This window comes from Lissotriton vulgaris, chromosome 4_1, assembly GCF_964263255.1.
Source record: "Lissotriton vulgaris chromosome 4_1, aLisVul1.2, whole genome shotgun sequence".
Classification (NCBI taxonomy): domain Eukaryota; kingdom Metazoa; phylum Chordata; class Amphibia; order Caudata; family Salamandridae; genus Lissotriton; species Lissotriton vulgaris.
Window position 1 is genome coordinate 520,505,408 of NC_141691.1, and position 19,961 is coordinate 520,525,368.

A 19,961-nucleotide genomic window follows, 5' to 3' on the forward strand; every position below is an offset into this window, starting at 1 on the left:
CCTGCATCAGCAGATCCTGCTCCACTGGGAAGGGAGAGCCTGTAGGCGTAAATCAAAAAAAGGGGAGAAATCTGCAAATTCTAGTGGCAGACCCATGTTGCCCAGGAAGCAATCAGTTTCTCCTGCTCCCTATAGTGGAAAAAGACATAGGAGGTGTATTTCTCTAGGCAGGGGCTCTGTGTAGATGGCACTTCATTGCTCTGGGAAGCATCCATGCTGGTAGAAGAGTAGCAGCAGACTCCACACCTGAGGCTTGAATGGGGACCGTTGGGGAGGGGCAGTGGGAGGCCGAGGAGGGCGGAGGAAAATGCTTTTCAAAAGCATCTGCACGTTCCTACAAACCTGCTGAAAACCCATACCAGGAATGGGGCTCGAACCCATGCGGACAAACGTCCATTGGATCTTAAGTCCAACGCCTTAACCACTCGGCCACCCTGGTGAGACCCAAGGATTTACTTTCTTCAACTCCCTTTTTATGCTTGCTACTGTAGCACCAGCTGTCCAGCAAGAGGTGATTGCAGAGTTAAAAGGCTTTTGCAGGAGGTTAAAAGTAATTGCTTATAACAAACACACTGTGTGACACCTAACTTTCTCCCACTCGGACCTTACCGTTAATTTTTATATTGGAGTTAGCTTAGTCACAATAAGGGGGTGAGCAAGGCAGGCACACTAGAGCATCTACTCCCTGGTGGTCTAGTGGCTAGGATTCGGCGCTTTCACCGCCGCGGCCCGGGTTCGATTCCCGGTCAGGGAAGATCCCTCTAAAGCATAGATTGCTTAATTTGTCTGTGTATCTTTTTTAAAAGAAGGTCTTTAAAAAGGCACCCCTCCCAATAGATGAAAGCGGAGGAATGGGGCTTGTTCTCCTGTGCCCCAGGTTGCTTTGCCCCCATTGACCTAAGCCACCTTTGTGCGCACGCAGTCCCCCACCCAGTCAGGTGCTCTATGTTGGCGTGAAGTGCAGTACCAGCTCAACAGAAAGGTAAATTGCTGGAAAACCCTGCTGTGATGCATACATCTACTTTGGAGCACTCTTCTCCTTTGCACTCTTGAATCGCTTAAGCGCAATGTATTCTTCCAGCAAGCTGAATAACGAGATAGGTGAGAGAAGGTGTACCAGCTGTCTGTGCGCCATCAGCAGCCACTAGGTGTCCCTCTTGTGTTTTCCCGGGGATCCTGATTGTGCAGGAATTCATCGGTTCAGTAGCAAGGGGGAGAGGATGGCCTGTGCCTGGAAGTGACAGGCAGTCTGGTGGCATCATGAGGATTAAGTTCCGATTCATATTTGCTGTAGAATAAAATATGTTTTCAGCCCCCATGAGCTTTGTCACTCGGAGAGCAGTGTATGAACTTTTGCTGCACGGCTCTGGGCTCCCTGGTGGTCTAGTGGTTAGGATTCGGCGCTCTCACCGCCGCGGCCCGGGTTCGATTCCCGGTCAGGGAAAAGTCCCTCTTCTGACCTTGAAAGCTTTTCCTTCCCGTAGGTCAGGGCTTCTCAAAATGAAGTTGCTTTTCTGACTCACAATTTGCCTAGCATGACGCAGTATCGCTCAAAATATGATTTTCGCAAGGTTCCTTTAGAGCTGCTTCCCATGGTGGGAGGCAAGGCTCTTGAGCAAGTGAGATCCTGTATTCCGAGGCGCGCTTCCTTTTGTAGGCTTCTGACCCCATGGCCTGTGGCAGGTAGTCCTCCTTTGACTGGGCCGCAGGCTTTGTCTCCAAATGGCGTCCTGGACCCACTGCAACCCACCTGTTTGCTAAAACGGAAGTCTGCCTCTGGGTAAGAAAAAGCTGAGCTGCACGTACGGAAAGCGGCAGAGGCCAGAGGCGGGGAGGGTGTGGCAAGGGCTGCCTGATTTGCATAGTGACGTGTTGCATCTTGGGAATGTACAGGCTTTGGAGCTTAACAGGTACTGCAGGTGTCTGCCTGGCCTGAGAGATGCCTGTCTGGTGCTCCCCTCAGGACACACAGGCCTTCCATTCGAGCATGGAGGGTGAGGGACATGGGTCACCCTCATATACAGGGGTGTGGGCATGGGCAGGATAGGTTGTGGGGGACCCGTCAGGGCATTGCCCGTTTGGAAGCCCGTTCGGAAGGCGAGAGGAGGCGGGGCAGGAAACTCTGCTCAATTTCTTTCCCAGAGGCCTGTGGAGAACCCTTTGCACGTTTGAGCCAGCCGGGCCTGCATCAGCAGATCCTGCTCCACTGGGAAGGGAGAGCCTGTAGGCGTAAATCAAAAAAAGGGGAGAAATCTGCAAATTCTAGTGGCAGACCCATGTTGCCCAGGAAGCAATCAGTTTCTCCTGCTCCCTATAGTGGAAAAAGACATAGGAGGTGTATTTCTCTAGGCAGGGGCTCTGTGTAGATGGCACTTCATTGCTCTGGGAAGCATCCATGCTGGTAGAAGAGTAGCAGCAGACTCCACACCTGAGGCTTGAATGGGGACCGTTGGGGAGGGGCAGTGGGAGGCCGAGGAGGGCGGAGGAAAATGCTTTTCAAAAGCATCTGCACGTTCCTACAAACCTGCTGAAAACCCATACCAGGAATGGGGCTCGAACCCATGCGGACAAACGTCCATTGGATCTTAAGTCCAACGCCTTAACCACTCGGCCACCCTGGTGAGACCCAAGGATTTACTTTCTTCAACTCCCTTTTTATGCTTGCTACTGTAGCACCAGCTGTCCAGCAAGAGGTGATTGCAGAGTTAAAAGGCTTTTGCAGGAGGTTAAAAGTAATTGCTTATAACAAACACACTGTGTGACACCTAACTTTCTCCCACTCGGACCTTACCGTTAATTTTTATATTGGAGTTAGCTTAGTCACAATAAGGGGGTGAGCAAGGCAGTTACACTAGAGCATCTACTCCCTGGTGGTCTAGTGGCTAGGATTCAGCGCTTTCACCGCCGCGGCCCGGGTTCGATTCCCGGTCAGGGAAGATCCCTCTAAAGCATAGATTGCTTAATTTGTCTGTGTATCTTTTTTAAAAGAAGGTCTTTAAAAAGGCACCCCTCCCAATAGATGAAAGCGGAGGAATTGGGCTTGTTCTCCTGTGCCCCAGGTTGCTTTGCCCCCATTGACCTAAGCCACCTTTGTCCGCACGCAGTCCCCCACCCAGTCAGGTGCTCTATGTTGGCGTGAAGTGCAGTAACAGCTCAACAGAAAGGTAAATTGCTGGAAAACCCTGCTGTGATGCATACATCTACTTTGGAGCACTCTTCTCCTTTGCACTCTTGAATCGCTTAAGCGCAATGTATTCTTCCAGCAAGCTGAATAACGAGATAGGTGAGAGAAGGTGTACCAGCTGTCTGTGCGCCATCAGCAGCCACTAGGTGTCCCTCTTGGGTTTTCCCGGGGATCCTGATTGTGCAGGAATTCATCGGTTCAGTAGCAAGGGGGAGAGGATGGCCTGTGCCTGGAAGTGACAGGCAGTCTGGTGGCATCATGAGGATTAAGTTCCGATTCATATTTGCTGTAGAATAAAATATGTTTTCAGCCCCCATGAGCTTTGTCACTCGGAGAGCAGTGTATGAACTTTTGCTGCACGGCTCTGGGCTCCCTGGTGGTCTAGTGGTTAGGATTCGGCGCTCTCACCGCCACGGCCCGGGTTCGATTCCCGGTCAGGGAAAAGTCCCTCTTCTGACCTTGAAAGCTTTTCCTTCCCGTAGGTCAGGGCTTCTCAAAATGAAGTTGCTTTTCTGACTCACAATTTGCCTAGCATGACGCAGTATCGCTCAAAATATGATTTTCGCAAGGTTCCTTTAGAGCTGCTTCCCATGGTGGGAGGCAAGGCTCTTGAGCAAGTGAGATCCTGTATTCCGAGGCGCGCTTCCTTTTGTAGGCTTCTGACCCCATGGCCTGTGGCAGGTAGTCCTCCTTTGACTGGGCCGCAGGCTTTGTCTCCAAATGGCGTCCTGGACCCACTGCAACCCACCTGTTTGCTAAACGGAAGTCTGCCTCTGGGTAAGAAAAAGCTGAGCTGCACGTACGGAAAGCGGCAGAGGCCAGAGGCGGGGAGGGTGTGGCAAGGGCTGCCTGATTTGCATAGTGACCTGTTGCATCTTGGGAATGTACAGGCTTTGGAGCTTAACAGGTACTGCAGGTGTCTGCCTGGCCTGAGAGATGCCTGTCTGGTGCTCCCCTCAGGACACACAGGCCTTCCATTCGAGCATGGAGGGTGAGGGACATGGGTCACCCTCATATACAGGGGTGTGGGCATGGGCAGGATAGGTTGTGGGGGACCCGTCAGGGCATTGCCCGTTTGGAAGCCCGTTCGGAAGGCGAGAGGAGGCGGGGCAGGAAACTCTGCTCAATTTCTTTCCCAGAGGCCTGTGGAGAACCCTTTGCACGTTTGAGCCAGCCGGGCCTGCATCAGCAGATCCTGCTCCACTGGGAAGGGAGAGCCTGTAGGCGTAAATCAAAAAAAGGGGAGAAATCTGCAAATTCTAGTGGCAGACCCATGTTGCCCAGGAAGCAATCAGTTTCTCCTGCTCCCTATAGTGGAAAAAGACATAGGAGGTGTATTTCTCTAGGCAGGGGCTCTGTGTAGATGGCACTTCATTGCTCTGGGAAGCATCCATGCTGGTAGAAGAGTAGCAGCAGACTCCACACCTGAGGCTTGAATGGGGACCGTTGGGGAGGGGCAGTGGGAGGCCGAGGAGGGCGGAGGAAAATGCTTTTCAAAAGCATCTGCACGTTCCTACAAACCTGCTGAAAACCCATACCAGGAATGGGGCTCGAACCCATGCGGACAAACGTCCATTGGATCTTAAGTCCAACGCCTTAACCACTCGGCCACCCTGGTGAGACCCAAGGATTTACTTTCTTCAACTCCCTTTTTATGCTTGCTACTGTAGCACCAGCTGTCCAGCAAGAGGTGATTGCAGAGTTAAAAGGCTTTTGCAGGAGGTTACAAGTAATTGCTTATAACAAACACACTGTGTGACACCTAACTTTCTCCCACTCGGACCTTACCGTTAATTTTTATATTGGAGTTAGCTTAGTCACAATAAGGGGGTGAGCAAGGCAGTTACACTAGAGCATCTACTCCCTGGTGGTCTAGTGGCTAGGATTCAGCGCTTTCACCGCCGCGGCCCGGGTTCGATTCCCGGTCAGGGAAGATCCCTCTAAAGCATAGATTGCTTAATTTGTCTGTGTATCTTTTTTAAAAGAAGGTCTTTAAAAAGGCACCCCTCCCAATAGATGAAAGCGGAGGAATTGGGCTTGTTCTCCTGTGCCCCAGGTTGCTTTGCCCCCATTGACCTAAGCCACCTTTGTCCGCACGCAGTCCCCCACCCAGTCAGGTGCTCTATGTTGGCGTGAAGTGCAGTACCAGCTCAACAGAAAGGTAAATTGCTGGAAAACCCTGCTGTGATGCATACATCTACTTTGGAGCACTCTTCTCCTTTGCACTCTTGAATCGCTTAAGCGCAATGTATTCTTCCAGCAAGCTGAATAACGAGATAGGTGAGAGAAGGTGTACCAGCTGTCTGTGCGCCATCAGCAGCCACTAGGTGTCCCTCTTGGGTTTTCCCGGGGATCCTGATTGTGCAGGAATTCATCGGTTCAGTAGCAAGGGGGAGAGGATGGCCTGTGCCTGGAAGTGACAGGCAGTCTGGTGGCATCATGAGGATTAAGTTCCGATTCATATTTGCTGTAGAATAAAATATGTTTTCAGCCCCCATGAGCTTTGTCACTCGGAGAGCAGTGTATGAACTTTTGCTGCACGGCTCTGGGCTCCCTGGTGGTCTAGTGGTTAGGATTCGGCGCTCTCACCGCCACGGCCCGGGTTCGATTCCCGGTCAGGGAAAAGTCCCTCTTCTGACCTTGAAAGCTTTTCCTTCCCGTAGGTCAGGGCTTCTCAAAATGAAGTTGCTTTTCTGACTCACAATTTGCCTAGCATGACGCAGTATCGCTCAAAATATGATTTTCGCAAGGTTCCTTTAGAGCTGCTTCCCATGGTGGGAGGCAAGGCTCTTGAGCAAGTGAGATCCTGTATTCCGAGGCGCGATTCCTTTTGTAGGCTTCTGACCCCATGGCCTGTGGCAGGTAGTCCTCCTTTGACTGGGCCGCAGGCTTTGTCTCCAAATGGCGTCCTGGACCCACTGCAACCCACCTGTTTGCTAAAACGGAAGTCTGCCTCTGGGTAAGAAAAAGCTGAGCTGCACGTACGGAAAGCGGCAGAGGCCAGAGGCGGGGAGGGTGTGGCAAGGGCTGCCTGATTTGCATAGTGACGTGTTGCATCTTGGGAATGTACAGGCTTTGGAGCTTAACAGGTACTGCAGGTGTCTGCCTGGCCTGAGAGATGCCTGTCTGGTGCTCCCCTCAGGACACACAGGCCTTCCATTCGAGCATGGAGGGTGAGGGACATGGGTCACCCTCATATACAGGGGTGTGGGCATGGGCAGGATAGGTTGTGGGGGACCCGTCAGGGCATTGCCCGTTTGGAAGCCCGTTCGGAAGGCGAGAGGAGGCGGGGCAGGAAACTCTGCTCAATTTCTTTCCCAGAGGCCTGTGGAGAACCCTTTGCACGTTTGAGCCAGCCGGGCCTGCATCAGCAGATCCTGCTCCACTGGGAAGGGAGAGCCTGTAGGCGTAAATCAAAAAAAGGGGAGAAATCTGCAAATTCTAGTGGCAGACCCATGTTGCCCAGGAAGCAATCAGTTTCTCCTGCTCCCTATAGTGGAAAAAGACATAGGAGGTGTATTTCTCTAGGCAGGGGCTCTGTGTAGATGGCACTTCATTGCTCTGGGAAGCATCCATGCTGGTAGAAGAGTAGCAGCAGACTCCACACCTGAGGCTTGAATGGGGACCGTTGGGGAGGGGCAGTGGGAGGCCGAGGAGGGCGGAGGAAAATGCTTTTCAAAAGCATCTGCACGTTCCTACAAACCTGCTGAAAACCCATACCAGGAATGGGGCTCGAACCCATGCGGACAAACGTCCATTGGATCTTAAGTCCAACGCCTTAACCACTCGGCCACCCTGGTGAGACCCAAGGATTTACTTTCTTCAACTCCCTTTTTATGCTTGCTACTGTAGCACCAGCTGTCCAGCAAGAGGTGATTGCAGAGTTAAAAGGCTTTTGCAGGAGGTTAAAAGTAATTGCTTATAACAAACACACTGTGTGACACCTAACTTTCTCCCACTCGGACCTTACCGTTAATTTTTATATTGGAGTTAGCTTAGTCACAATAAGGGGGTGAGCAAGGCAGTTACACTAGAGCATCTACTCCCTGGTGGTCTAGTGGCTAGGATTCAGCGCTTTCACCGCCGCGGCCCGGGTTCGATTCCCGGTCAGGGAAGATCCCTCTAAAGCATAGATTGCTTAATTTGTCTGTGTATCTTTTTTAAAAGAAGGTCTTTAAAAAGGCACCCCTCCCAATAGATGAAAGCGGAGGAATTGGGCTTGTTCTCCTGTGCCCCAGGTTGCTTTGCCCCCATTGACCTAAGCCACCTTTGTCCGCACGCAGTCCCCCACCCAGTCAGGTGCTCTATGTTGGCGTGAAGTGCAGTACCAGCTCAACAGAAAGGTAAATTGCTGGAAAACCCTGCTGTGATGCATACATCTACTTTGGAGCACTCTTCTCCTTTGCACTCTTGAATCGCTTAAGCGCAATGTATTCTTCCAGCAAGCTGAATAACGAGATAGGTGAGAGAAGGTGTACCAGCTGTCTGTGCGCCATCAGCAGCCACTAGGTGTCCCTCTTGGGTTTTCCCGGGGATCCTGATTGTGCAGGAATTCATCGGTTCAGTAGCAAGGGGGAGAGGATGGCCTGTGCCTGGAAGTGACAGGCAGTCTGGTGGCATCATGAGGATTAAGTTCCGATTCATATTTGCTGTAGAATAAAATATGTTTTCAGCCCCCATGAGCTTTGTCACTCGGAGAGCAGTGTATGAACTTTTGCTGCACGGCTCTGGGCTCCCTGGTGGTCTAGTGGTTAGGATTCGGCGCTCTCACCGCCGCGGCCCGGGTTCGATTCCCGGTCAGGGAAAAGTCCCTCTTCTGACCTTGAAAGCTTTTCCTTCCCGTAGGTCAGGGCTTCTCAAAATGAAGTTGCTTTTCTGACTCACAATTTGCCTAGCATGACGCAGTATCGCTCAAAATATGATTTTCGCAAGGTTCCTTTAGAGCTGCTTCCCATGGTGGGAGGCAAGGCTCTTGAGCAAGTGAGATCCTGTATTCCGAGGCGCGCTTCCTTTTGTAGGCTTCTGACCCCATGGCCTGTGGCAGGTAGTCCTCCTTTGACTGGGCCGCAGGCTTTGTCTCCAAATGGCGTCCTGGACCCACTGCAACCCACCTGTTTGCTAAAACGGAAGTCTGCCTCTGGGTAAGAAAAAGCTGAGCTGCACGTACGGAAAGCGGCAGAGGCCAGAGGCGGGGAGGGTGTGGCAAGGGCTGCCTGATTTGCATAGTGACGTGTTGCATCTTGGGAATGTACAGGCTTTGGAGCTTAACAGGTACTGCAGGTGTCTGCCTGGCCTGAGAGATGCCTGTCTGGTGCTCCCCTCAGGACACACAGGCCTTCCATTCGAGCATGGAGGGTGAGGGACATGGGTCACCCTCATATACAGGGGTGTGGGCATGGGCAGGATAGGTTGTGGGGGACCCGTCAGGGCATTGCCCGTTTGGAAGCCCGTTCGGAAGGCGAGAGGAGGCGGGGCAGGAAACTCTGCTCAATTTCTTTCCCAGAGGCCTGTGGAGAACCCTTTGCACGTTTGAGCCAGCCGGGCCTGCATCAGCAGATCCTGCTCCACTGGGAAGGGAGAGCCTGTAGGCGTAAATCAAAAAAAGGGGAGAAATCTGCAAATTCTAGTGGCAGACCCATGTTGCCCAGGAAGCAATCAGTTTCTCCTGCTCCCTATAGTGGAAAAAGACATAGGAGGTGTATTTCTCTAGGCAGGGGCTCTGTGTAGATGGCACTTCATTGCTCTGGGAAGCATCCATGCTGGTAGAAGAGTAGCAGCAGACTCCACACCTGAGGCTTGAATGGGGACCGTTGGGGAGGGGCAGTGGGAGGCCGAGGAGGGCGGAGGAAAATGCTTTTCAAAAGCATCTGCACGTTCCTACAAACCTGCTGAAAACCCATACCAGGAATGGGGCTCGAACCCATGCGGACAAACGTCCATTGGATCTTAAGTCCAACGCCTTAACCACTCGGCCACCCTGGTGAGACCCAAGGATTTACTTTCTTCAACTCCCTTTTTATGCTTGCTACTGTAGCACCAGCTGTCCAGCAAGAGGTGATTGCAGAGTTAAAAGGCTTTTGCAGGAGGTTAAAAGTAATTGCTTATAACAAACACACTGTGTGACACCTAACTTTCTCCCACTCGGACCTTACCGTTAATTTTTATATTGGAGTTAGCTTAGTCACAATAAGGGGGTGAGCAAGGCAGTTACACTAGAGCATCTACTCCCTGGTGGTCTAGTGGCTAGGATTCAGCGCTTTCACCGCCGCGGCCCGGGTTCGATTCCCGGTCAGGGAAGATCCCTCTAAAGCATAGATTGCTTAATTTGTCTGTGTATCTTTTTTAAAAGAAGGTCTTTAAAAAGGCACCCCTCCCAATAGATGAAAGCAGAGGAATGGGGCTTGTTCTCCTGTGCCCCAGGTTGCTTTGCCCCCATTGACCTAAGCCACCTTTGTGCGCACGCAGTCCCCCACCCAGTCAGGTGCTCTATGTTGGCGTGAAGTGCAGTACCAGCTCAACAGAAAGGTAAATTGCTGGAAAACCCTGCTGTGATGCATACATCTACTTTGGAGCACTCTTCTCCTTTGCACTCTTGAATCGCTTAAGCGCAATGTATTCTTCCAGCAAGCTGAATAACGAGATAGGTGAGAGAAGGTGTACCAGCTGTCTGTGCGCCATCAGCAGCCACTAGGTGTCCCTCTTGGGTTTTCCCGGGGATCCTGATTGTGCAGGAATTCATCGGTTCAGTAGCAAGGGGGAGAGGATGGCCTGTGCCTGGAAGTGACAGGCAGTCTGGTGGCATCATGAGGATTAAGTTCCGATTCATATTTGCTGTAGAATAAAATATGTTTTCAGCCCCCATGAGCTTTGTCACTCGGAGAGCAGTGTATGAACTTTTGCTGCACGGCTCTGGGCTCCCTGGTGGTCTAGTGGTTAGGATTCGGCGCTCTCACCGCCGCGGCCCGGGTTCGATTCCCGGTCAGGGAAAAGTCCCTCTTCTGACCTTGAAAGCTTTTCCTTCCCGTAGGTCAGGGCTTCTCAAAATGAAGTTGCTTTTCTGACTCACAATTTGCCTAGCATGACGCAGTATCGCTCAAAATATGATTTTCGCAAGGTTCCTTTAGAGCTGCTTCCCATGGTGGGAGGCAAGGCTCTTGAGCAAGTGAGATCCTGTATTCCGAGGCGCGCTTCCTTTTGTAGGCTTCTGACCCCATGGCCTGTGGCAGGTAGTCCTCCTTTGACTGGGCCGCAGGCTTTGTCTCCAAATGGCGTCCTGGACCCACTGCAACCCACCTGTTTGCTAAAACGGAAGTCTGCCTCTGGGTAAGAAAAAGCTGAGCTGCACGTACGGAAAGCGGCAGAGGCCAGAGGCGGGGAGGGTGTGGCAAGGGCTGCCTGATTTGCATAGTGACGTGTTGCATCTTGGGAATGTACAGGCTTTGGAGCTTAACAGGTACTGCAGGTGTCTGCCTGGCCTGAGAGATGCCTGTCTGGTGCTCCCCTCAGGACACACAGGCCTTCCATTCGAGCATGGAGGGTGAGGGACATGGGTCACCCTCATATACAGGGGTGTGGGCATGGGCAGGATAGGTTGTGGGGGACCCGTCAGGGCATTGCCCGTTTGGAAGCCCGTTCGGAAGGCGAGAGGAGGCGGGGCAGGAAACTCTGCTCAATTTCTTTCCCAGAGGCCTGTGGAGAACCCTTTGCACATTTGAGCCAGCCGGGCCTGCATCAGCAGATCCTGCTCCACTGGGAAGGGAGAGCCTGTAGGCGTAAATCAAAAAAAGGGGAGAAATCTGCAAATTCTAGTGGCAGACCCATGTTGCCCAGGAAGCAATCAGTTTCTCCTGCTCCCTATAGTGGAAAAAGACATAGGAGGTGTATTTCTCTAGGCAGGGGCTCTGTGTAGATGGCACTTCATTGCTCTGGGAAGCATCCATGCTGGTAGAAGAGTAGCAGCAGACTCCACACCTGAGGCTTGAATGGGGACCGTTGGGGAGGGGCAGTGGGAGGCCGAGGAGGGCGGAGGAAAATGCTTTTCAAAAGCATCTGCACGTTCCTACAAACCTGCTGAAAACCCATACCAGGAATGGGGCTCGAACCCATGCGGACAAACGTCCATTGGATCTTAAGTCCAACGCCTTAACCACTCGGCCACCCTGGTGAGACCCAAGGATTTACTTTCTTCAACTCCCTTTTTATGCTTGCTACTGTAGCACCAGCTGTCCAGCAAGAGGTGATTGCAGAGTTAAAAGGCTTTTGCAGGAGGTTAAAAGTAATTGCTTATAACAAACACACTGTGTGACACCTAACTTTCTCCCACTCGGACCTTACCGTTAATTTTTATATTGGAGTTAGCTTAGTCACAATAAGGGGGTGAGCAAGGCAGGCACACTAGAGCATCTACTCCCTGGTGGTCTAGTGGCTAGGATTCGGCGCTTTCACCGCCGCGGCCCGGGTTCGATTCCCGGTCAGGGAAGATCCCTCTAAAGCATAGATTGCTTAATTTGTCTGTGTATCTTTTTTAAAAGAAGGTCTTTAAAAAGGCACCCCTCCCAATAGATGAAAGCGGAGGAATGGGGCTTGTTCTCCTGTGCCCCAGGTTGCTTTGCCCCCATTGACCTAAGCCACCTTTGTGCGCACGCAGTCCCCCACCCAGTCAGGTGCTCTATGTTGGCGTGAAGTGCAGTACCAGCTCAACAGAAAGGTAAATTGCTGGAAAACCCTGCTGTGATGCATACATCTACTTTGGAGCACTCTTCTCCTTTGCACTCTTGAATCGCTTAAGCGCAATGTATTCTTCCAGCAAGCTGAATAACGAGATAGGTGAGAGAAGGTGTACCAGCTGTCTGTGCGCCATCAGCAGCCACTAGGTGTCCCTCTTGGGTTTTCCCGGGGATCCTGATTGTGCAGGAATTCATCGGTTCAGTAGCAAGGGGGAGAGGATGGCCTGTGCCTGGAAGTGACAGGCAGTCTGGTGGCATCATGAGGATTAAGTTCCGATTCATATTTGCTGTAGAATAAAATATGTTTTCAGCCCCCATGAGCTTTGTCACTCGGAGAGCAGTGTATGAACTTTTGCTGCACGGCTCTGGGCTCCCTGGTGGTCTAGTGGTTAGGATTCGGCGCTCTCACCGCCGCGGCCCGGGTTCGATTCCCGGTCAGGGAAAAGTCCCTCTTCTGACCTTGAAAGCTTTTCCTTCCCGTAGGTCAGGGCTTCTCAAAATGAAGTTGCTTTTCTGACTCACAATTTGCCTAGCATGACGCAGTATCGCTCAAAATATGATTTTCGCAAGGTTCCTTTAGAGCTGCTTCCCATGGTGGGAGGCAAGGCTCTTGAGCAAGTGAGATCCTGTATTCCGAGGCGCGCTTCCTTTTGTAGGCTTCTGACCCCATGGCCTGTGGCAGGTAGTCCTCCTTTGACTGGGCCGCAGGCTTTGTCTCCAAATGGCGTCCTGGACCCACTGCAACCCACCTGTTTGCTAAAACGGAAGTCTGCCTCTGGGTAAGAAAAAGCTGAGCTGCACGTACGGAAAGCGGCAGAGGCCAGAGGCGGGGAGGGTGTGGCAAGGGCTGCCTGATTTGCATAGTGACGTGTTGCATCTTGGGAATGTACAGGCTTTGGAGCTTAACAGGTACTGCAGGTGTCTGCCTGGCCTGAGAGATGCCTGTCTGGTGCTCCCCTCAGGACACACAGGCCTTCCATTCGAGCATGGAGGGTGAGGGACATGGGTCACCCTCATATACAGGGGTGTGGGCATGGGCAGGATAGGTTGTGGGGGACCCGTCAGGGCATTGCCCGTTTGGAAGCCCGTTCGGAAGGCGAGAGGAGGCGGGGCAGGAAACTCTGCTCAATTTCTTTCCCAGAGGCCTGTGGAGAACCCTTTGCACGTTTGAGCCAGCCGGGCCTGCATCAGCAGATCCTGCTCCACTGGGAAGGGAGAGCCTGTAGGCGTAAATCAAAAAAAGGGGAGAAATCTGCAAATTCTAGTGGCAGACCCATGTTGCCCAGGAAGCAATCAGTTTCTCCTGCTCCCTATAGTGGAAAAAGACATAGGAGGTGTATTTCTCTAGGCAGGGGCTCTGTGTAGATGGCACTTCATTGCTCTGGGAAGCATCCATGCTGGTAGAAGAGTAGCAGCAGACTCCACACCTGAGGCTTGAATGGGGACCGTTGGGGAGGGGCAGTGGGAGGCCGAGGAGGGCGGAGGAAAATGCTTTTCAAAAGCATCTGCACGTTCCTACAAACCTGCTGAAAACCCATACCAGGAATGGGGCTCGAACCCATGCGGACAAACGTCCATTGGATCTTAAGTCCAACGCCTTAACCACTCGGCCACCCTGGTGAGACCCAAGGATTTACTTTCTTCAACTCCCTTTTTATGCTTGCTACTGTAGCACCAGCTGTCCAGCAAGAGGTGATTGCAGAGTTAAAAGGCTTTTGCAGGAGGTTAAAAGTAATTGCTTATAACAAACACACTGTGTGACACCTAACTTTCTCCCACTCGGACCTTACCGTTAATTTTTATATTGGAGTTAGCTTAGTCACAATAAGGGGGTGAGCAAGGCAGTTACACTAGAGCATCTACTCCCTGGTGGTCTAGTGGCTAGGATTCAGCGCTTTCACCGCCGCGGCCCGGGTTCGATTCCCGGTCAGGGAAGATCCCTCTAAAGCATAGATTGCTTAATTTGTCTGTGTATCTTTTTTAAAAGAAGGTCTTTAAAAAGGCACCCCTCCCAATAGATGAAAGCAGAGGAATGGGGCTTGTTCTCCTGTGCCCCAGGTTGCTTTGCCCCCATTGACCTAAGCCACCTTTGTGCGCACGCAGTCCCCCACCCAGTCAGGTGCTCTATGTTGGCGTGAAGTGCAGTACCAGCTCAACAGAAAGGTAAATTGCTGGAAAACCCTGCTGTGATGCATACATCTACTTTGGAGCACTCTTCTCCTTTGCACTCTTGAATCGCTTAAGCGCAATGTATTCTTCCAGCAAGCTGAATAACGAGATAGGTGAGAGAAGGTGTACCAGCTGTCTGTGCGCCATCAGCAGCCACTAGGTGTCCCTCTTGGGTTTTCCCGGGGATCCTGATTGTGCAGGAATTCATCGGTTCAGTAGCAAGGGGGAGAGGATGGCCTGTGCCTGGAAGTGACAGGCAGTCTGGTGGCATCATGAGGATTAAGTTCCGATTCATATTTGCTGTAGAATAAAATATGTTTTCAGCCCCCATGAGCTTTGTCACTCGGAGAGCAGTGTATGAACTTTTGCTGCACGGCTCTGGGCTCCCTGGTGGTCTAGTGGTTAGGATTCGGCGCTCTCACCGCCGCGGCCCGGGTTCGATTCCCGGTCAGGGAAAAGTCCCTCTTCTGACCTTGAAAGCTTTTCCTTCCCGTAGGTCAGGGCTTCTCAAAATGAAGTTGCTTTTCTGACTCACAATTTGCCTAGCATGACGCAGTATCGCTCAAAATATGATTTTCGCAAGGTTCCTTTAGAGCTGCTTCCCATGGTGGGAGGCAAGGCTCTTGAGCAAGTGAGATCCTGTATTCCGAGGCGCGCTTCCTTTTGTAGGCTTCTGACCCCATGGCCTGTGGCAGGTAGTCCTCCTTTGACTGGGCCGCAGGCTTTGTCTCCAAATGGCGTCCTGGACCCACTGCAACCCACCTGTTTGCTAAAACGGAAGTCTGCCTCTGGGTAAGAAAAAGCTGAGCTGCACGTACGGAAAGCGGCAGAGGCCAGAGGCGGGGAGGGTGTGGCAAGGGCTGCCTGATTTGCATAGTGACGTGTTGCATCTTGGGAATGTACAGGCTTTGGAGCTTAACAGGTACTGCAGGTGTCTGCCTGGCCTGAGAGATGCCTGTCTGGTGCTCCCCTCAGGACACACAGGCCTTCCATTCGAGCATGGAGGGTGAGGGACATGGGTCACCCTCATATACAGGGGTGTGGGCATGGGCAGGATAGGTTGTGGGGGACCCGTCAGGGCATTGCCCGTTTGGAAGCCCGTTCGGAAGGCGAGAGGAGGCGGGGCAGGAAACTCTGCTCAATTTCTTTCCCAGAGGCCTGTGGAGAACCCTTTGCACATTTGAGCCAGCCGGGCCTGCATCAGCAGATCCTGCTCCACTGGGAAGGGAGAGCCTGTAGGCGTAAATCAAAAAAAGGGGAGAAATCTGCAAATTCTAGTGGCAGACCCATGTTGCCCAGGAAGCAATCAGTTTCTCCTGCTCCCTATAGTGGAAAAAGACATAGGAGGTGTATTTCTCTAGGCAGGGGCTCTGTGTAGATGGCACTTCATTGCTCTGGGAAGCATCCATGCTGGTAGAAGAGTAGCAGCAGACTCCACACCTGAGGCTTGAATGGGGACTGTTGGGGAGGGGCAGTGGGAGGCCGAGGAGGGCGGAGGAAAATGCTTTTCAAAAGCATCTGCACGTTCCTACAAACCTGCTGAAAACCCATACCAGGAATGGGGCTCGAACCCATGCGGACAAACGTCCATTGGATCTTAAGTCCAACGCCTTAACCACTCGGCCACCCTGGTGAGACCCAAGGATTTACTTTCTTCAACTCCCTTTTTATGCTTGCTACTGTAGCACCAGCTGTCCAGCAAGAGGTGATTGCAGAGTTAAAAGGCTTTTGCAGGAGGTTAAAAGTAATTGCTTATAACAAACACACTGTGTGACACCTAACTTTCTCCCACTCGGACCTTACCGTTAATTTTTATATTGGAGTTAGCTTAGTCACAATAAGGGGGTGAGCAAGGCAGTTACACTAGAGCATCTACTCCCTGGTGGTCTAGTGGCTAGGATTCGGCGCTTTCACCGCTGCGGCCCGGGTTCGATTCCCGGTCAGGGAAGATCCCTCTAAAGCATAGATTGCTTAATTTGTCTGTGTATCTTTTTTAAAAGAAGGTCTTTAAAAAGGCACCCCTCCCAATAGATGAAAGCGGAGGAATTGGGCTTGTTCTCCTGTGCCCCAGGTTGCTTTGCCCCCATTGACCTAAGCCACCTTTGTGCGCACGCAGTCCCCCACCCAGTCAGGTGCTCTATGTTGGCGTGAAGTGCAGTACCAGCTCAACAGAAAGGTAAATTGCTGGAAAACCCTGCTGTGATGCATACATCTACTTTGGAGCACTCTTCTCCTTTGCACTCTTGAATCGCTTAAGCGCAATGTATTCTTCCAGCAAGCTGAATAACGAGATAGGTGAGAGAAGGTGTACCAGCTGTCTGTGCGCCATCAGCAGCCACTAGGTGTCCCTCTTGGGTTTTCCCGGGGATCCTGATTGTGCAGGAATTCATCGGTTCAGTAGCAAGGGGGAGAGGATGGCCTGTGCCTGGAAGTGACAGGCAGTCTGGTGGCATCATGAGGATTAAGTTCCGATTCATATTTGCTGTAGAATAAAATATGTTTTCAGCCCCCATGAGCTTTGTCACTCGGAGAGCAGTGTATGAACTTTTGCTGCACGGCTCTGGGCTCCCTGGTGGTCTAGTGGTTAGGATTCGGCGCTCTCACCGCCGCGGCCCGGGTTCGATTCCCGGTCAGGGAAAAGTCCCTCTTCTGACCTTGAAAGCTTTTCCTTCCCGTAGGTCAGGGCTTCTCAAAATGAAGTTGCTTTTCTGACTCACAATTTGCCTAGCATGACGCAGTATCGCTCAAAATATGATTTTCGCAAGGTTCCTTTAGAGCTGCTTCCCATGGTGGGAGGCAAGGCTCTTGAGCAAGTGAGATCCTGTATTCCGAGGCGCGCTTCCTTTTGTAGGCTTCTGACCCCATGGCCTGTGGCAGGTAGTCCTCCTTTGACTGGGCCGCAGGCTTTGTCTCCAAATGGCGTCCTGGACCCACTGCAACCCACCTGTTTGCTAAAACGGAAGTCTGCCTCTGGGTAAGAAAAAGCTGAGCTGCACGTACGGAAAGCGGCAGAGGCCAGAGGCGGGGAGGGTGTGGCAAGGGCTGCCTGATTTGCATAGTGACCTGTTGCATCTTGGGAATGTACAGGCTTTGGAGCTTAACAGGTACTGCAGGTGTCTGCCTGGCCTGAGAGATGCCTGTCTGGTGCTCCCCTCAGGACACACAGGCCTTCCATTCGAGCATGGAGGGTGAGGGACATGGGTCACCCTCATATACAGGGGTGTGGGCATGGGCAGGATAGGTTGTGGGGGACCCGTCAGGGCATTGCCCGTTTGGAAGCCCGTTCGGAAGGCGAGCGGAGGCGGGGCAGGAAACTCTGCTCAATTTCTTTCCCAGAGGCCTGTGGAGAACCCTTTGCACGTTTGAGCCAGCCGGGCCTGCATCAGCAGATCCTGCTCCACTGGGAAGGGAGAGCCTGTAGGCGTAAATCAAAAAAAGGGGAGAAATCTGCAAATTCTAGTGGCAGACCCATGTTGCCCAGGAAGCAATCAGTTTCTCCTGCTCCCTATAGTGGAAAAAGACATAGGAGGTGTATTTCTCTAGGCAGGGGCTCTGTGTAGATGGCACTTCATTGCTCTGGGAAGCATCCATGCTGGTAGAAGAGTAGCAGCAGACTCCACACCTGAGGCTTGAATGGGGACCGTTGGGGAGGGGCAGTGGGAGGCCGAGGAGGGCGGAGGAAAATGCTTTTCAAAAGCATCTGCACGTTCCTACAAACCTGCTGAAAACCCATACCAGGAATGGGGCTCGAACCCATGCGGACAAACGTCCATTGGATCTTAAGTCCAACGCCTTAACCACTCGGCCACCCTGGTGAGACCCAAGGATTTACTTTCTTCAACTCCCTTTTTATGCTTGCTACTGTAGCACCAGCTGTCCAGCAAGAGGTGATTGCAGAGTTAAAAGGCTTTTGCAGGAGGTTAAAAGTAATTGCTTATAACAAACACACTGTGTGACACCTAACTTTCTCCCACTCGGACCTTACCGTTAATTTTTATATTGGAGTTAGCTTAGTCACAATAAGGGGGTGAGCAAGGCAGGCACACTAGAGCATCTACTCCCTGGTGGTCTAGTGGCTAGGATTCGGCGCTTTCACCGCCGCGGCCCGGGTTCGATTCCCGGTCAGGGAAGATCCCTCTAAAGCATAGATTGCTTAATTTGTCTGTGTATCTTTTTTAAAAGAAGGTCTTTAAAAAGGCACCCCTCCCAATAGATGAAAGCGGAGGAATGGGGCTTGTTCTCCTGTGCCCCAGGTTGCTTTGCCCCCATTGACCTAAGCCACCTTTGTGCGCACGCAGTCCCCCACCCAGTCAGGTGCTCTATGTTGGCGTGAAGTGCAGTACCAGCTCAACAGAAAGGTAAATTGCTGGAAAACCCTGCTGTGATGCATACATCTACTTTGGAGCACTCTTCTCCTTTGCACTCTTGAATCGCTTAAGCGCAATGTATTCTTCCAGCAAGCTGAATAACGAGATAGGTGAGAGAAGGTGTACCAGCTGTCTGTGCGCCATCAGCAGCCACTAGGTGTCCCTCTTGTGTTTTCCCGGGGATCCTGATTGTGCAGGAATTCATCGGTTCAGTAGCAAGGGGGAGAGGATGGCCTGTGCCTGGAAGTGACAGGCAGTCTGGTGGCATCATGAGGATTAAGTTCCGATTCATATTTGCTGTAGAATAAAATATGTTTTCAGCCCCCATGAGCTTTGTCACTCGGAGAGCAGTGTATGAACTTTTGCTGCACGGCTCTGGGCTCCCTGGTGGTCTAGTGGTTAGGATTCGGCGCTCTCACCGCCGCGGCCCGGGTTCGATTCCCGGTCAGGGAAAAGTCCCTCTTCTGACCTTGAAAGCTTTTCCTTCCCGTAGGTCAGGGCTTCTCAAAATGAAGTTGCTTTTCTGACTCACAATTTGCCTAGCATGACGCAGTATCGCTCAAAATATGATTTTCGCAAGGTTCCTTTAGAGCTGCTTCCCATGGTGGGAGGCAAGGCTCTTGAGCAAGTGAGATCCTGTATTCCGAGGCGCGCTTCCTTTTGTAGGCTTCTGACCCCATGGCCTGTGGCAGGTAGTCCTCCTTTGACTGGGCCGCAGGCTTTGTCTCCAAATGGCGTCCTGGACCCACTGCAACCCACCTGTTTGCTAAAACGGAAGTCTGCCTCTGGGTAAGAAAAAGCTGAGCTGCACGTACGGAAAGCGGCAGAGGCCAGAGGCGGGGAGGGTGTGGCAAGGGCTGCCTGATTTGCATAGTGACGTGTTGCATCTTGGGAATGTACAGGCTTTGGAGCTTAACAGGTACTGCAGGTGTCTGCCTGGCCTGAGAGATGCCTGTCTGGTGCTCCCCTCAGGACACACAGGCCTTCCATTCGAGCATGGAGGGTGAGGGACATGGGTCACCCTCATATACAGGGGTGTGGGCATGGGCAGGATAGGTTGTGGGGGACCCGTCAGGGCATTGCCCGTTTGGAAGCCCGTTCGGAAGGCGAGAGGAGGCGGGGCAGGAAACTCTGCTCAATTTCTTTCCCAGAGGCCTGTGGAGAACCCTTTGCACGTTTGAGCCAGCCGGGCCTGCATCAGCAGATCCTGCTCCACTGGGAAGGGAGAGCCTGTAGGCGTAAATCAAAAAAAGGGGAGAAATCTGCAAATTCTAGTGGCAGACCCATGTTGCCCAGGAAGCAATCAGTTTCTCCTGCTCCCTATAGTGGAAAAAGACATAGGAGGTGTATTTCTCTAGGCAGGGGCTCTGTGTAGATGGCACTTCATTGCTCTGGGAAGCATCCATGCTGGTAGAAGAGTAGCAGCAGACTCCACACCTGAGGCTTGAATGGGGACCGTTGGGGAGGGGCAGTGGGAGGCCGAGGAGGGCGGAGGAAAATGCTTTTCAAAAGCAT

General features: G+C 52.1%; 27 non-coding genes across 27 annotated transcripts; 18 read left to right on the forward strand and 9 right to left on the reverse strand.

The window, feature by feature from the left end:
• Positions 1-356: 356 nt before the first annotated feature.
• Positions 357-439, reverse strand: TRNAL-UAA (transfer RNA leucine (anticodon UAA)). The gene has a single exon. It is a non-coding gene; the product is annotated as a tRNA-Leu (tRNA).
• Positions 440-682: 243 nt separating this feature from the next.
• Positions 683-754, forward strand: TRNAE-UUC (transfer RNA glutamic acid (anticodon UUC)). Its single transcript has one exon. It is a non-coding gene; the product is annotated as a tRNA-Glu (tRNA).
• Positions 755-1,372: 618 nt separating this feature from the next.
• TRNAE-CUC (transfer RNA glutamic acid (anticodon CUC)) lies at positions 1,373-1,444 on the forward strand. Its single transcript has one exon. It is a non-coding gene; the product is annotated as a tRNA-Glu (tRNA).
• A 1,094-nt stretch (positions 1,445-2,538) lies between these two features.
• TRNAL-UAA (transfer RNA leucine (anticodon UAA)) lies at positions 2,539-2,621 on the reverse strand. Its single transcript has one exon. It is a non-coding gene; the product is annotated as a tRNA-Leu (tRNA).
• Positions 2,622-2,864: 243 nt separating this feature from the next.
• On the forward strand, positions 2,865-2,936 carry TRNAE-UUC (transfer RNA glutamic acid (anticodon UUC)). The gene has a single exon. It is a non-coding gene; the product is annotated as a tRNA-Glu (tRNA).
• A 618-nt stretch (positions 2,937-3,554) lies between these two features.
• On the forward strand, positions 3,555-3,626 carry TRNAE-CUC (transfer RNA glutamic acid (anticodon CUC)). The gene has a single exon. It is a non-coding gene; the product is annotated as a tRNA-Glu (tRNA).
• A 1,093-nt stretch (positions 3,627-4,719) lies between these two features.
• TRNAL-UAA (transfer RNA leucine (anticodon UAA)) lies at positions 4,720-4,802 on the reverse strand. Its single transcript has one exon. It is a non-coding gene; the product is annotated as a tRNA-Leu (tRNA).
• A 243-nt stretch (positions 4,803-5,045) lies between these two features.
• On the forward strand, positions 5,046-5,117 carry TRNAE-UUC (transfer RNA glutamic acid (anticodon UUC)). The gene has a single exon. It is a non-coding gene; the product is annotated as a tRNA-Glu (tRNA).
• A 618-nt stretch (positions 5,118-5,735) lies between these two features.
• TRNAE-CUC (transfer RNA glutamic acid (anticodon CUC)) lies at positions 5,736-5,807 on the forward strand. Its single transcript has one exon. It is a non-coding gene; the product is annotated as a tRNA-Glu (tRNA).
• Positions 5,808-6,901: 1,094 nt separating this feature from the next.
• Positions 6,902-6,984, reverse strand: TRNAL-UAA (transfer RNA leucine (anticodon UAA)). The gene has a single exon. It is a non-coding gene; the product is annotated as a tRNA-Leu (tRNA).
• A 243-nt stretch (positions 6,985-7,227) lies between these two features.
• On the forward strand, positions 7,228-7,299 carry TRNAE-UUC (transfer RNA glutamic acid (anticodon UUC)). The gene has a single exon. It is a non-coding gene; the product is annotated as a tRNA-Glu (tRNA).
• A 618-nt stretch (positions 7,300-7,917) lies between these two features.
• On the forward strand, positions 7,918-7,989 carry TRNAE-CUC (transfer RNA glutamic acid (anticodon CUC)). Its single transcript has one exon. It is a non-coding gene; the product is annotated as a tRNA-Glu (tRNA).
• Positions 7,990-9,083: 1,094 nt separating this feature from the next.
• TRNAL-UAA (transfer RNA leucine (anticodon UAA)) lies at positions 9,084-9,166 on the reverse strand. The gene has a single exon. It is a non-coding gene; the product is annotated as a tRNA-Leu (tRNA).
• A 243-nt stretch (positions 9,167-9,409) lies between these two features.
• Positions 9,410-9,481, forward strand: TRNAE-UUC (transfer RNA glutamic acid (anticodon UUC)). Its single transcript has one exon. It is a non-coding gene; the product is annotated as a tRNA-Glu (tRNA).
• A 618-nt stretch (positions 9,482-10,099) lies between these two features.
• Positions 10,100-10,171, forward strand: TRNAE-CUC (transfer RNA glutamic acid (anticodon CUC)). The gene has a single exon. It is a non-coding gene; the product is annotated as a tRNA-Glu (tRNA).
• A 1,094-nt stretch (positions 10,172-11,265) lies between these two features.
• Positions 11,266-11,348, reverse strand: TRNAL-UAA (transfer RNA leucine (anticodon UAA)). The gene has a single exon. It is a non-coding gene; the product is annotated as a tRNA-Leu (tRNA).
• A 243-nt stretch (positions 11,349-11,591) lies between these two features.
• TRNAE-UUC (transfer RNA glutamic acid (anticodon UUC)) lies at positions 11,592-11,663 on the forward strand. The gene has a single exon. It is a non-coding gene; the product is annotated as a tRNA-Glu (tRNA).
• Positions 11,664-12,281: 618 nt separating this feature from the next.
• TRNAE-CUC (transfer RNA glutamic acid (anticodon CUC)) lies at positions 12,282-12,353 on the forward strand. The gene has a single exon. It is a non-coding gene; the product is annotated as a tRNA-Glu (tRNA).
• Positions 12,354-13,447: 1,094 nt separating this feature from the next.
• TRNAL-UAA (transfer RNA leucine (anticodon UAA)) lies at positions 13,448-13,530 on the reverse strand. The gene has a single exon. It is a non-coding gene; the product is annotated as a tRNA-Leu (tRNA).
• Positions 13,531-13,773: 243 nt separating this feature from the next.
• TRNAE-UUC (transfer RNA glutamic acid (anticodon UUC)) lies at positions 13,774-13,845 on the forward strand. Its single transcript has one exon. It is a non-coding gene; the product is annotated as a tRNA-Glu (tRNA).
• Positions 13,846-14,463: 618 nt separating this feature from the next.
• Positions 14,464-14,535, forward strand: TRNAE-CUC (transfer RNA glutamic acid (anticodon CUC)). Its single transcript has one exon. It is a non-coding gene; the product is annotated as a tRNA-Glu (tRNA).
• Positions 14,536-15,629: 1,094 nt separating this feature from the next.
• On the reverse strand, positions 15,630-15,712 carry TRNAL-UAA (transfer RNA leucine (anticodon UAA)). Its single transcript has one exon. It is a non-coding gene; the product is annotated as a tRNA-Leu (tRNA).
• Positions 15,713-15,955: 243 nt separating this feature from the next.
• On the forward strand, positions 15,956-16,027 carry TRNAE-UUC (transfer RNA glutamic acid (anticodon UUC)). The gene has a single exon. It is a non-coding gene; the product is annotated as a tRNA-Glu (tRNA).
• Positions 16,028-16,645: 618 nt separating this feature from the next.
• Positions 16,646-16,717, forward strand: TRNAE-CUC (transfer RNA glutamic acid (anticodon CUC)). The gene has a single exon. It is a non-coding gene; the product is annotated as a tRNA-Glu (tRNA).
• A 1,094-nt stretch (positions 16,718-17,811) lies between these two features.
• On the reverse strand, positions 17,812-17,894 carry TRNAL-UAA (transfer RNA leucine (anticodon UAA)). The gene has a single exon. It is a non-coding gene; the product is annotated as a tRNA-Leu (tRNA).
• A 243-nt stretch (positions 17,895-18,137) lies between these two features.
• TRNAE-UUC (transfer RNA glutamic acid (anticodon UUC)) lies at positions 18,138-18,209 on the forward strand. Its single transcript has one exon. It is a non-coding gene; the product is annotated as a tRNA-Glu (tRNA).
• Positions 18,210-18,827: 618 nt separating this feature from the next.
• On the forward strand, positions 18,828-18,899 carry TRNAE-CUC (transfer RNA glutamic acid (anticodon CUC)). The gene has a single exon. It is a non-coding gene; the product is annotated as a tRNA-Glu (tRNA).
• The last annotated feature ends 1,062 nt before the right edge of the window (positions 18,900-19,961 follow it).